Raw genomic sequence first — 14,991 nt, forward strand, 5'->3', positions numbered from 1 at the left:
GGTGATTCTTCAGATTCCGTAGAAGTATACAGTCCTCTCAAACTATCTTTGAAAAACTTTTTTCACTTTTTTTTTTTTCTTTTTTTTTCCATCCTGACAGCAACTTTGTTTGCAATATAAAATATTAAATTTTGTCACCGGGGTCAAGTCAATCATTTTGGTAGTTAGATTGTTTGGAAGGAAAAATTGCCTCTTGTTTAGAAACTACAGAGTTGTTCCTGAGTCACTTTGGGTCCCTGTCTTGCATTTCTTGAGTGTGGGCAGAGTCCTGTCCTAACATCACATAACAAGGATCTCCCCAAGCACAGAAAATTTCAGGAGTCTATAGAAATTTCAGTCTTGAACAGTACAAAATAAATGAAACATCACACAGCTTCTGAGAAGGGGGAATTTTTATTGGTCTGGTTTGTTTTACATGTCATTCTTCAATAAATTTTTGCAGACTCTCTGCAGCTTATTCTGTAGGAGTTTCAGCACAGTCTGGTTATAATCACGTTTATTAAATGCCATGACAGGGGAATAAGCCAGCTTGAACACGTCATGTCAAATGTGACTATTGATTGCTGTGCTAGTCTAAGTAAAAACTAGAGGATAATGAAGAATCCAAGAGCAGAGCCACGATAAACAAAGATCCACGGGTAAGACAATTATTTGCTAACCTGTGGTGTACTTTCTCCATTTCATGTCTCTGCTCCTTTTTCCTATTCTTCCACACATATAGGTTGCAACATGTATGAAAATTCGAGTGCCTAGTGAGGCCAAAGAACAAACCTTTGCAGATAATGATAATCAGACTCAGAAAATTTTGAGGGTCTTTATACTGAAGGGGAACATGATTATTGACACTAAAAAAATGAACGGGTGGTGGGAACAATAGAAGAAGCGTTTCTTTGGTGAAGTAACAAGCCACTGTTCTTGTTAGCATAGGTCCAAAAACTGCTGTCTTTATCAAAACAAATAGCAAAGCAGTCGGGATGGAGCGCAACAGAATTTACTATATGGATAATGATGGCAGGTAGGAAAAGCAGAGAATAAAGCAATAAAACTAATAATCATACATCACAGTGAAAACTACAACAAAGTGAAGAACTGCGTGTAGAGGCACTGTATGAATTAATGCAGGCTTCCAAAATGCTGTATGGGTTTTAAGAAGAGGTTGAGATAAGAATAATTAGCAGTGAAATGGGAAAAGGGAAAAAAAATCAAGTTCTAAATCTACTTTTTCAAACCTGGGGCAGATATTTTCAAAGGTCCTGAAATTAATGTGATCTCAGTAGCTAAATCCCCTAGCTAGTTTTGAGTGTTTTCACATAGATGCTTACTATTGGGCTGGTTCCATAATTAAGTCCTTAAATCAAAGAAAACTAGTTTTCAGAGAAGCTGACCTCTTCTTAAAGCTATTCAGAGTTCAGTGCTTTTGAAGATCAGGTCACTTTGATTTAGGTCTTGGGTACGTAGCCTGGGTATCTTGACCTCCAGAGGCACCTTGAACAAGTGTCACAGGGTTACAACCTTCGTGTCCACTCAATGTCGCAAAATGAAAAGAAGGTACCGCAAAGGCCTCTCTGTAGAAGAGGCAGCCTGATATGATAGGAGTATTGAGAGCCAAGTTATGGTCTTACTGGCTTGGAATAACAACTGAGTCCCTGCAGGCTGCACAGTTCTGCTCAGATATTCTTCTCCATGTCAGTCTAGATGAGAAGGTGCACGAGTGGAATAAGAGCCACTCATGAGGCTGAACTTGCAGATAGGTGATTGGCCCACAAATTAAGTGATTCAGTTTATTTCCTCATGCTGAAATTCCTGGGTCAAGGCTGACCTAGAATATCTCTCTCCCTTATTTCAAATCAGGGCCAGGAGCACTTCTGAAAACTGATGGGCTATTCTGCCGCTCTGGGGAGGAATCCATGATGTGACCCTACTTGAGGGTTCAATTTCTTGGTTTTGCAGGAAATAATACTAAAAAAAATAAATCCTCTACTCCAAATGGTTGTAATCCTCAGAGGATTTCCTTTATCTACCTCAGTTACTGCAAGGCAGGCAAAACAGTGATTTTGGTTCCCATGACAGACAAGGAACCTTTAGCCAGCTCTTTGCTTCTAGCCTGGTCTAGCCTAGTCTCTTCCACATTCATGTTTACAAAACAATGCCCAAGGAGAGCTATAAGAAGCTCAGCTACTGAGGTGACTAAGCATTGTAAATACATATAGGTTAGTTCTGTGCTTATTTAATGGATATAATTCAAAATCTCAAGACACACATTTTACAACTGCTGATGCTTGTGTGATTTTCAGGTAGTGACAATACACTGCTGGAACCAGGGAGAGGATTAACATCATCTTTAAGCTCTCCCAAAGCTTTTTTTCCCCACAATTTTTGCTCCTGGTACAATTGCAATGGGTTTGTGCAATGATCCCATGTATTAAACCTTCATTTTCTCTCTCCTTTTCATTCTCCTTCTTCCTTTCTTCTTTATATCCCTTTCTTTTCATGAGGTTTATTCTTCTTTCCCTCTTCTTTCATAGTTTCAATTTTTCTTGACTCTTACTCTTTTAACCACCATCTTTCAGTGAGCTCACAGAGCTACCACTTTTGCACTGCAGGAGTTAGTCAATCAGAGGAACAATTGTCTTCCTTTGTGATTTTGTTGCTGCATCCTAAGATCAAGAGGGCTGAGCTGGAAAATAAATCAGTTATATTACATCATTGTTCATTACCTGAACAGACTAATTCTGCTGATCATCCTAGCTAAGAGTGGCTATCATGTGGCTCAATTCCGTAATGCATGAGAAAAGTGATGGAGTGAGAGCTGGGAAACGGCCTATCAGAATCCAAGGGAAAACAGAATTCAGTTTCAATAATTTTTTTCTTTAATGTCTTCAGACATAGACTGTTAAGGGCTTCAGGGAGCATTGTGACTGTCTCCTCTGACCTCTTGTGTTACACAAGCCGCCGAAGTGAGCAAATCAATCTCTGGAAGAGATCCATGACTTGGGTTGAGCTTGTATAAGATCTTCACAGCATCAGTACTAGGTCAGAGCACCAGTACTGCATCTGTGCACTCCGGCCCCTTCTCCGACAGTGCTTCATAACAAAACATAAAAATAATAGAACAAGTTTGTTCTACACCTTTTGGGAAGACATCAAGATAGTGCGGATTTTAGCTCAAAAAATAAAATCTCTTCAGTGTTTCTTCATAATCAGTGGAGAGAAACACATTAGCCCTTCCATCAAGCTGGTCAGGGTGCTCAGAGTTTGGCCTTTGTCATGAATCTTAAACCTAAGGGAATATTTTTCTTCCTGTTACTGAATGCTCTGACTGCTGAGGGAGTTTGTGGATATAAACATTTCTAGAAAGAAATCCATTTGTTTAAATAAAACCCTCTGTATCCTAATGATAGAGAATTCATTTGGAAATTGATCCTTTTTATATTCTTTTTGAGCAGCTGTTTTTTAAGTGAAGAGCTAAAACATTTTGAGTGAGGGCATGATTTTAAAATTAAAATATTAATTTGTCTATAACAATTGCATAACAATGAGAAAAACTACTAAAAGAGTGAACATTATGCCTTGGAATTACTCATTAAACAACAACATCCCCATGCCTGTTAATAGGGGCAATCTAGTTGTTCATAGTACATAATCATTAAACAGACTTCAGGTAGATAAAACAACATCAGTGCATTCATATGCTTGTAGACAAGTGTTTGTATAACAATTCGAAGTTCAATATCATGATTGTTGGATTTCCTTAAGGAACTCACAAATGTATGATTTGTCCAGGAAATGGAGAACACAGAACAAGTTCATGAGCAGAAGACTACAATAGAGACACCTTTAGACACATTTATGCACCATTTTGCTAATATAGAAAATGCATTAGTCAAGTTTTGAGCTCCAATTCTTTAATGGTATAAAAATAAAATATACATAGAATAGAATAAAATAGGATAGGATGAATAGAATAGAATAGAATAGAATAGAATAGAATAGAATAGAATAGAACAGAACAGAACACAATTTTCTGTTGGAAGGAACCTATACTGATCATCTAGTCCATCTGCCTGGTGGATACAGGGCTGACCAAAAGTTAAAGCATGTTAAGGGCATTGTCCAATGCCTCTTAAATGCTGACAGGCTTGGGCCATCGACCACATTATTAATTTTCAAATATAAAAAAGTCAAAGAAGTGCTATTTTTCCCCATTCTCCATCCATCTCTTATATTCACCTCCCTACAATTAACCAGAAATGCAAAGTAGATGTCCTGACCCATTCTGATTGTATTAAAATTGTCTGTACCTTTAATATTAATTAAAGAGTTTAATTCTAGGATCACGCTTAAATTCCACTGCAGGTAATTATATTTTGCATGTCTTAATGTCCCTCAGCTCTTTCAGCTACTTTCAGTTCCTATTCAGATTGTTGCAGTGTTGTCAAATCTGCTTAATAGGTGACACATTTCATGACTGAAGCGGCTTCATTTTCTGTCCGATGAGGAGGTGAGTTCATAGTTTGTACTGCTGAGATTCCTGACAAAGGGGAGAGACTCTGCTGAGGGTTTGCAGTGAGACTTGGTTAGTTAATATTTATAAACTTTGCTCAAAATATGTTAGGAAAAGATGACAAATTATTGCTGTTAGAACAATAGTATCACCACCTTTTTTCATAAGCTCTTCCTTTCAATAATTAGCATCAAGTGCTCAGAAAACACAACAAAACAAAACAACCTCTTGACCAGAAGAAAAAACAAAAAGTATGTGGAAGTATTAGAAGAAAACCCTTCATACCTGTTTTTTCATGTGTGTGTGCCTGTTTAGCTCTATTCATTTTTTTTTGTTGTTGTTTGAATTGTATAAAACTGTTGAAACAAAATAATTTATTAGCACAGTTTTATTTGCAAGGAAGGTTCAGTTGCCCTTTATATTATTGTTATATCTCAAGACAATGTTTCTTTACTTATGAGCAGATGTTTGAAATCCTCCAGGAGATTTTTATAAGACTATGGAAATGAACTTGGCATGGGTACTGGTCTCCCAGGTGGAGCGGGTGAACACAAGCCTTCTTAGAAGTCTCAGATCAAGGCTAGTCAGAAAGAGCAACAGAGCCCAGCCACCAAAAGCCTAGTGCTTTGGTGACTGACAGGTACAGGCTCTTTCTGAAGCATAAAAAAGAATGCTAAATGATCTCGCTGACAGAATAAATCTTCTATTTGTTTGGTCTGGACCAGATGTGCTACAGGCTGATGTGGAAATGTCTGCTGATGCCAATCTCAGTTTAAATCACAGTTTGGCAGCAGGGTTTTTTTCTCCCCTTCTCCCCTCCCCACCTCCTCCATTTTTTTTTTTTTTTTTTTTTTTTTTTTTACAGTTGCAAGCCCATTTTGTGATCCCAAAAAAGTTTCAGCAATGAACACAATTAATTGGAAAGGGCCTCACTTGCCTTCCCTAGGACTGTGAGGAGCAGCCTTTCAGGCTTCGCTGCCTACATAGCAGAAAAGCTGCTATAAAGACAGGAGAAACTCTTCAAGGTGTCATTTATTGAGGCTTCTGCCCCATCCTAATAACATCTGTCCATGTCTCATTATGCAGACTTGGATGACTCTCTAAAAGTTGGTCCAACAGAAATGGCTGAGATAATAGTTTCAGGTCAGGTAGTTTGACATATCCCCCTGGGTTGGTATCAGTATCCTTGCTTTCCAGAGTATAAAAAAATAAACCAAATTTAATAATTTTAAAACAATGAAGTGGTTTAAAGCCTTTAATAACTTTGCACCTAATGAGAACTCCCTGCTACACCTGGTGTCAATTTCTGCAAAAAGAAGACAATTCTTTTTTTCATTGAAAAAATAACAGTTATTTGTTTTGCTACAGAACATGCAGTCAAAATACTCCAGTTTTTCCCTATAAATGAAATTACCTTAGAGATATATTGCAGAACACTAAAACTTCAGTCAAGGGGAAAAAAAAGTAAAAAAATAAAATAGTGGAAGTGTCAGTGTTACAATTAGATATTACTATTTGTTGTGTGACAAATAATCACACAAGAAACCTCTGGTTTAATTGGAAGCTTTGGCAAGATTAAATAAGCTTGACATACCTGAGCAGAAAGTCTCTGGCTCAGAGAAGTTATGGTTAAAAGTGAAAACATGGGAAAAACAGCACAAAGTCATTGAAAGAGGAGGACATATATAGTTGAGCTTTGCTGTCTGTAAAACCCAGTAAAACACATTATTTCATCATCCAACACTTTCAGTTATTCCAGAAAGCCAGATACATATTAATGCAGAAGTGTTGGTATGTAGTGAATGACAAAGCTACTAAAAAAAATCAATTTATTATTTACCTGTGACCTCTTAAAACCTTTTGCTTGTCATCCATTTCCACAGGACTTGATCTAGAGCTTCAGCCTTCTGGTACCTTTGTATTTCTTTTAGTCCAACCAGCCACAATAAAGTCTTCTCCTTCTTCCTGAAAGATAAGTTTGCTCCAAAAGCAAGATTCAGTCCTTTGGCAAATAAAATATTTTCCTCATCAGACATGTTATACCTTTCAAATGCATTAGAAGCACTGTAGGGCTCAAAATAGGAATTTTGCCTCATTCTATGGGGTAAATCTTTTGTTTCACAGGATCCAATATCTTATTCTGGACTTCTAAATAATAGGCTTCATTTTTTGTTAAAATATGAAGATTTGAATGTTACTGTGGTCTTTAGGTTCTTTATTAAATGTCAAAGAAAGCAAGCAGTGCATGACTAAGGGTATTGAATAATAAATTAACGTGTCAAGGGGAGTTCTGAAGACATATAGAAGAACACTTGTCCTCATTGAAATCAAATCTGAAACCGAATTGAAAAGTAGCCCTTTGTGGTCAAGAACCCAAACAGGAAAATAAGTTTCTTTAAGGCTTTCCGACATCTTTGCTTCAACCCCTAAATTAAAAAGGCAGTGAGGTTCAAAGAGAAAGGGAATATTTTCCTAGCTTAAGTTTGTTTCCTGAATCAGGCAAACACTGAAAGGCTGTCAGAGGTATTCTGTAGTTGCTGCCTGCATCTCATTTCAGCTTCTGATCCTCTAGGTCAAGAAAAAAAATGCATTTGGAAAGCAAGGTATGACATAGGTTTAAAAATAGCAAAGGAATCGTTACTAGTTTGGCAGATATTAACCTTGATCAAAGCTGCTAGTACATCTGATTATATGGAGTCCATGTATGTGCAGCCACAGTTCAATTTCACATCCAAGAAAAAGGGTATTTACATTGTTTTAATTCCAAAGAAAATTTATTTCAGATGATGAAGCTGAGTTGGTGGTGTTAAGAATTATCATCAGAGTTCACAAACTTTATCAACATATGTATGGAATTCCTATTTTTTTCGTCAAGAAAAAAAGCCATTGCACTTCATGGCAGAGCAGGCACATACACCAACTGTTCAAGCACCCAAGAAGTTTGTTAATCCATGTCAGTGGGTTACAGAAGATCAAATAACCAAATCTTCAAATTATATTTCCACTGACAGAAAAAGGTGGACAACATTCCCATGTAAATAAAGGTTTTAACTCTTAATGGTCAAGTTGCTTGCATTGCAGTCAAACAAAGCCATTTCTTTGATGAAAGTGTGATTTAGGAGGAATGTTTTTGGACACCTAACTAAAAAAAAGTAAAACTGAGCTCAGTGCACCAGAGACGTAGGATATAACGTGAGCATTGACAGTATCCACCTCTCTTACACAGTGAGTTTGACATACAAAGAGAGGTTTGAAAATTATACAAGATGTATAGCGTACCTATATCTCATGATAATAATGCAAATAATAAGGATCTCAACTGAGCAGCTGCAGTCAACATTTAGTTCTGAGAAGACTGTTTAAATACATATTTTATGAGCACGCAGTAGCATAAATAGTTTTCAGTGTTCCAGTATGGAAGCAGTCGTAGTCTTAACAACCATTTCAGAATAAATTCAGGGTGCTCTGCCAGTAAAGTATAAACTGAATTTTGGAAATGCAAGTATGAGCCCAAACAATATTCCTGCGAAGATGAGACAAGAGCCCTCCTGAAACGGACTAATCCTGCCATGGTGAGACAAAAGTGGTGGCACTTATTTCTCAGACATTTTGTCTTCTGTAAAAGCAACCACTGGCTCTGTACAGAAATGTTCTTCATGGTATCAGTGGGTAGAACCACATTATTTCTCTGCAGAGGAGAGTCGAAGATCCCTGTCTGTGCAGCTCAAACTTTCTAAACTGCTGGAGCCTGTCTGTTCTGGAAAAGGAAAAAGCATCAGTAAATCCATACCCACTCCATTGATCTCCATTTCGTTACCTCTAGCAGACTTCTAACCTAGGTTGCCACATAAAGATGGTTGTGGACCATCCTATTCCTAGTCCCCCATTTCAGTGCAAATTCTCCAGCAAAACAGTGGTAACCACAGTCCATCAGCTCTTCCATACAGTCAGGTGAGCTATTTTTGTGAGCACTGCAGTCCCTTAGTAGTTACAGCCTGATCAAACTCAAAAGCTCGTATTGCCTATCTGTTGGTGGAACTTCATCAACCAAGGAGTGATATATACGTTAGAAATGTCTGTTAGCTCTTACTCTTCTTCTCAAAATAGATGTTGGAGAAAAACTTACGGATAGCTGTCTTGTTCGCATGGACCAGCAGATGCAGAATCCAAAAATCATCAATTGTTTATTCTCTGCCTTTCTTCACCTACAGGAGACTCTAGGCCAGGTCATGGGGCACTGGCATGCTACCAGTAGTGATCTGTACATCTTCACACTTGATGTAACAGAGGGAAACAGAGGTGATCTTGTGAAATTACCTAGACCTTACCTGTAGACTTCTTCAAAGGCATCTGCACTCTGACTGCTGAAGCAGTCTATTGTTTTGTGGTGCTGTTATATGTGTCCTTGCTCCAGGAAAAACTGACAGCAACAATAGCAAAAAATACAAGTGAATATCAAGTATATACTGTAATGCATATTTCATCAGAGCTCAGCAGCTCTTTCCCTGACTCAAAATAAATACTCTTCTTTCACTGTGGCTCCCAAAATTTAAACACAACTCAAAGCCTTTCCAAACAACAATCATCAAAACTGTGAGACCATCTTCTCAGGAGTGCTGTAACTTCAGTGTACTGTTTACTTCACTGGAAGTCCCAAATTATATCAACAGTTAACAGAGAAGCTGCTACTTTAAATATCTAGTTTCATTTCTCTGAATATCGAGATCATCTTTTTCTCCAATTATTGTGGTGAATACATGCTTTCTATTACTATTTAAGATGTCAAAGTGTCAGGTTGTTTCTTTATAGCTCAAACAGGAGACACATGTTTACAAAAAAAAATAGAATAGTTCAGTCATAGCTGCAGTTAATCATTTCAGAAATGATACAACAAGATAGAATTACTATTGTATTATAGTATAACATGACATAATTATGACAGGCCTTGACATGTGCTGGGCATGATTGTCTGTCATGCAGCACTGTTGCTGAATCTTCACAAAATCATTTTTAATACAGGCAATACAAAATACAATTTAAGCTGGACAAATTCAAGCTGAGCAAAAGACTGAGGTATTTCAAGAGTGAGAGGAATTAACCTTTGCAGCAAGAATTTTGATGGATATTCTATCTCAGGCAAATGTAGATGAAGGTTTTTCTAAAAGAGGAAAGTTGTTTAAGCACAGAGATATTTGATGCTATCCAAACTAGATGAGTAACAACAACCTTTTCTAATTGACAAAAAAAATCTGATGTTAATGCTTTCTACCACAAAACTGTCAAGTATATTTCTTAATGTAAGACAGTTGTTATCAGTCCTCCTTTGGAATAATTAAATGTTGGTTTACAGCTGCTGTCTGCATGTGATTTAAAGAGACCTGTTTTTCAGTATGACACAGTCATAACCTCTCAGCCAAGTTTAACTGTCTAATTATTAAATATATTGTCTTTATCCATTTTTGTGGCTGGAAAACTAATTTCTGAGATATAAACAGCATGGGAACTATGGAGGGCCATTTAACAAGTTGTTTTTAAAACTAGGTACCCCCCAAAATGGCTTTTAATTAGCAGACTGGCTTTGCATTAATAAACCTTCATGCCTTCTGTAATTGTATCTCATGATCTTCCTCAAATCAAATTAATTTAAGTAAAACTTTAACAAATTTTATTCAAACTTGGCAGGAGTATTTCCAGAGCTATGATATTACAGCATGAACAATACTACATGTAGAGTCTTTTTCTCCTTCACATTTAATCTAGAAACTTCCAGGCTAAGTACATTTTCCAATTCTATGGTATTGGAGAAAAAGTATAAGGCTTTATAGCCAAAGGGGCTAAAAGTCAGAGTTATTTGAAGGATTAATATGCCAGAGGCCATCATCTTTCAATATTGCAAAATGAGTTAATGACTTTCATTGCATAAAGTATATAACCACAAGGGATCCTACTAAATTTTGACCTTCTGTCTATCATTGGGCACTCACTGTCACCCAATACCATACCCCGGATTTGAGTTAGTCAAAGCATTTAAATTTCAGGGTTTATCAGTTGTGTGTCATTGGCAGAGAAAAAGATAAACCAAGTTGTGACCAAAACCTAAGGCTGCAAAGCACAGAAATTGATTTATGTGCTTTTCCCACTTCACATTTGAAGATAAATTGTACCTTAATTGCACCCTAGTAGTGAAAGACAATCTACTACACCCATCTTTGCAACTCAGACCTAAGTGGAAAATTCTTCCTGAATCCAGTCAGTGCTCTGACTGTGAAAGAACACAAATTGTCTGTGTCACCTTTGAGCACTGAGCAACATGATCATTGATGCCTCAGGAAGACTGAGAAAAAGAAACCAGCCAACCCCAAAAGTATCTGTTTAATAGTGTACTCAGGAGAAAACCAAAACAAAACAAAAAACCACCCCCCCTTGAGCCCTTCAGGCAACTGAGGCATGGCATATAATTGTTATCTTTCTTAATGAAAGCATTTTGAACATGTAAGGACCATTTTATCCATCTAGTAGGAAAAGAGTCTGGCTGTGAAAGAGAAGCCTGAGAGCATACATGAATAGGGTATGACCTGTCCTTCCTACCCTTCACCAAGAACCTTCCAGGTCATTGCTGAGTCTCAGGTTGCAGAACACTATTGAGTAAAGATGGTGTTTGCACTGACAGGGCCAAATTTGTTTCCAGACAGATGGGAGTTCTGCTTTTCAGAGATTAGGAAAGAAAACAATACAGTGGTGGCTGGGCTTCTTTTCAGAAAGATCTCGATGTGAGGGTCCTGAGGCCACTGACAGGTCTTATTGGTCCAGACCAGCCTCACCTGGGACCTGCATCCTGTTTGCCAATAGACCTAGCAACCCCGTATAAACTCAGGCTTGTGGTTCGGTCCCTGCTTGGGCTAAGTTGTAGGTATGCTGGTCTCCAGTCCTGCCTCTGATTCTGCTTCCTGGATGGATGTTTGGCCTGTATTGTAACCTTCTCTTCCACTCTTTCTCTTGCCTTGTCCCATTTGGTTCCTGGCTGGGCTCCCTGGAGGGGCCATGGACCTGGTTCATTCTCTCACTGTGTCTGCGGCTGTTCACAGATCCCATTTCCAGCACAGACCATTACCTGGCATGCTCAGAATTACACCCTGTCAGTGGGGATACTGTCTATCCCGGGGTCACCCTTAACTCCTGGCTTGTCTTCCCTTATGGAAGCTGGTCCTTGCTAGTTGACTGTGAGTCCATATGAGCACATTATTTCAGTGACCTGCATGGGGGGCTGTATCAGCTTGATTGAACACAGCAGGTTGAGAAAACTCACCCTTGGAGACAACCAAACCTGACTGGCTAAGGACCTTAGTTACCTGATCTAATTTGGCTTTGCTCTGATGAGGGGACTGGACTAAACGAGCTACTGTAAAGGTTGTTTCTAATGTATCTTATCCTATGGCTCTAGTAAAATTCTTTAAAAATATCTAGCTACAGAAACTGCACAAATGAACAGCTGATGTCTGAAATCACAACGGAGTGGCAATTCTCCCTGTCCTATTTTTTCTCTCTGCCTTTATTAACAGGGGCTGGTCTCTCAAAATGGAATTTTTTCTCAGGAGCTCATCTGTTCCTTCTTGCCAAGAACAAAGGAAAAGAAATATTTAAAACGAGTGTGATGTGAACAGGATCATTGCAAAGTAAGATGTTTTTCAAAGTTTCCCAGGAGGTATCACTAGTTTTTTAGATCCATCTGGAATTCAGTCATTGTTACTTGCCAGCTGCTGCTGGGACCTTCCAGTTGTTTCTCCTCTTCTGGACACAACATGTAGTGGGAGCAGTTATTTCTGCTGATATAACTCTGAAGGACAGGCACATAAGCTAGGAGTACAGACAGGGTGTTTCTTTTTTTTTTTTTACATTTTGAACTGGACCACATTTGTTTTGTACTGTCTTGGCTGTGTAAAGCTGAGTTTATTAAAGGGTACAACTCCTGAAAGCCCATGTGGAATATAGCCTCTCTGCTACTGCCAATGTTAAAATCTGCACCACCTTAACAGTTTTATTCAATATTTTACAGGCATTATCAAGAGCTCAGTTTTGCAGGATGAACACCATAGTATTTCGGTCATACTCCATCGAAGACAACCTGTAAAGGCTTGCAAATCTCTCTCTCAAAAGTAGCACATTTAATTTACAGAAGAATTAGTAAGAACCTATTGATTAGTATTAGGTATTAGTCCTCACTATATAGCAAATCGCTTGACCCTGATGTAAAAACAGCAAGAATCAAACAAAACTAATTCTACTCACCCATTTAAACACCACAAAATATTTTGCTGTCTCTTATAGTGTCTCAGTTTGGGTTACTGACAGGCTCTGAATCCCTCCCTGTCAACAGAGAAGAACTGCATCTATAGCCTACTGCAGGTGCTGAACTTAAGCACCGCAATGACTCCCCACTGACTACAATCTGTTGTATTCTTAAACAAGAGATAGTTTGACTAACATATCACACTCCAGCAAAGGTTTCTTACTCTTTCTTAAGTTCCCTGGAAAATGGTCTGAATAGCATTTCACAGATGTTTGAAGAGTTTTGTGAATGCTGTTCAGCTTAGTTGCCTTAGACACCTGCAAGCTTAAGGTAAAAGGAAAAAAAAATCCAACCTAAAGCAACTGCTTGGAAAACAGTAGTTAGGATGCTTGTCCCTGACAGGGCTGGAAGGTTAGTAGTCATACATTTTTAGAAGAAAAATCAATGAACCCCTAAGGTGTATTTTCCTGGGTGTCTTAGTGCTAGTCCTGCTTTGCACCCCATACGGATACCTGAAAGGTTTGGCCTTTTAGTATCACACAAATCTAAAAGATGTGATAATACTGAACATGGCAACATGTTGCTAAAAACAAGCTGCCAAGCAGCTTTGAAAAGCTGTCAGACTATCTGTCAATAAATGCATGTTTTTTATTGAAGCAGATCCCAGCTGCAGATTCTAGGAGATGAGAGTGCACTGAACACCCCACAAAGTTTCTTTTGGTCCCTGCACAGGCAGGATCTTAGGGCAGCAAGAATGCGAACAGATTGATCGCCTCAAAAGAAATGTCTCATTTGTAACATTATTGGCCTTTCTGGTTTATATTCAAGTAGGCAGCATCTCAAAACTTCTACTTTGTCAAATAACGAATCAATACATTAGTAATAGGCCTTTTGCACTCAGGTTATTGGTCTGAACCTACAAATTTTCAGACAGGACCTATTACATGGTTGTAAGTTAGCCAAAACCAACAAAGTTAAAGCATATTCAGATCCAGGTATTCAATCTATGACATTCCCAAATCAGGTACTTACTTCAGGGGCATAGGGCAGGGTTTGCCAAAGATGTGATAGTGGTCTGATTAAAAACCAGGTTCTTCTTCCCAAGGTAGGCTGCACTGAATCAAAGCAGTGGTGTCCGTGTTATTTGCCCAAATATTTAATCCAGGCTAGATTTTTCAGACTGCATTTACAGGATTGTAACATTGTTCTCCATCCTAGCAGACATAGTTAGCTCAATTAGATCTACAGTGAATAATTTACTATAATGCAGGCAGATGTGCTTATTGTTTTTCCATACTCACATCAGCCAGATACTTCGTGTAATTCAGTGAAAAATCTCCAACATACCAGCTGTATTCACAAGCAGAATGACATATTCATTAAGATAACACAATGGAACCGGCCAGAACTGAATAACTTTACAAAGGAAGTCCTACCAGTGTCAATCCTTGCCCTGTCTGGCACCAATATAGAAAACTGGAGGAAGTTTAAATAGTATGGTTTTCGTATCTTAAATACAAACAAAGACAGACTGGCCATAAAACATTTGAAAATCCTGGTAGTTTCTACATATAAATAAATATGCTCAAAATATTCTAAGTGAGTTGACAGAATTTGCATCTGATTGGTATAAAAAAAGCTTCAGTTTTCTTAACAATACAAAGAAAAGCAACATCTAACCCAGAGCATATTTGGCCTGTAAGTTTTTGGTGAAGATGTGAGAATTTTAAAATTTGTCAAAATCATTTGAAATCAAATGGAAAAACATATGTCCTTCTGTAACATTCAAGGGCATGTTTCAGAGGCTACTCCAAGGGCAAGGTCTGGCTTGAGGATGGCTTGGTCTTTCCTCACTGAAAGACACAAACAAGAAAACAAATAGCAGAAAATAAATCACTGGAGTGTGAAATGTTATGGATAAACATCTGAATAAGACAATGTGTGCACATAATAAATATTTTGAGATGTAAAAAAATTAGTGAACTGAGGAGATATGTTCTGCATCCTGGAATTACTCCTGCTTTTACTTGCAATTTTTTACCCTTTAATCTCTCTGTTAAATTTTCTCCCACTGGTGCAATTTAATTAATTAAGGAGGAGAAGGACCTAAGGAGAGGGTTGTTTCTGAAACAATGTGAATTTGTGTCTCTATTTGTCATGGGATGATCAGAGACTTGAAGTGAGGAATCACATATTGTAG

General features: G+C 38.1%; 1 long non-coding RNA gene across 1 annotated transcript; it reads right to left on the reverse strand.

The window, feature by feature from the left end:
* Window positions 1-392: 392 nt before the first annotated feature.
* Window positions 393-14,639, reverse strand: LOC135578965 (uncharacterized). The gene is made up of 3 exons (XR_010471082.1): window positions 6,345-14,639; window positions 4,790-4,860; window positions 393-2,677 (listed from the first exon to the last, which is right to left on the reverse strand). It is a non-coding gene; the product is annotated as an uncharacterized LOC135578965 (long non-coding RNA).
* Between the last annotated feature and the right edge of the window lie 352 nt (window positions 14,640-14,991).

This window comes from Columba livia, chromosome 3, assembly GCF_036013475.1.
Source record: "Columba livia isolate bColLiv1 breed racing homer chromosome 3, bColLiv1.pat.W.v2, whole genome shotgun sequence".
Taxonomy (NCBI): Eukaryota; Metazoa; Chordata; class Aves; order Columbiformes; family Columbidae; genus Columba; species Columba livia.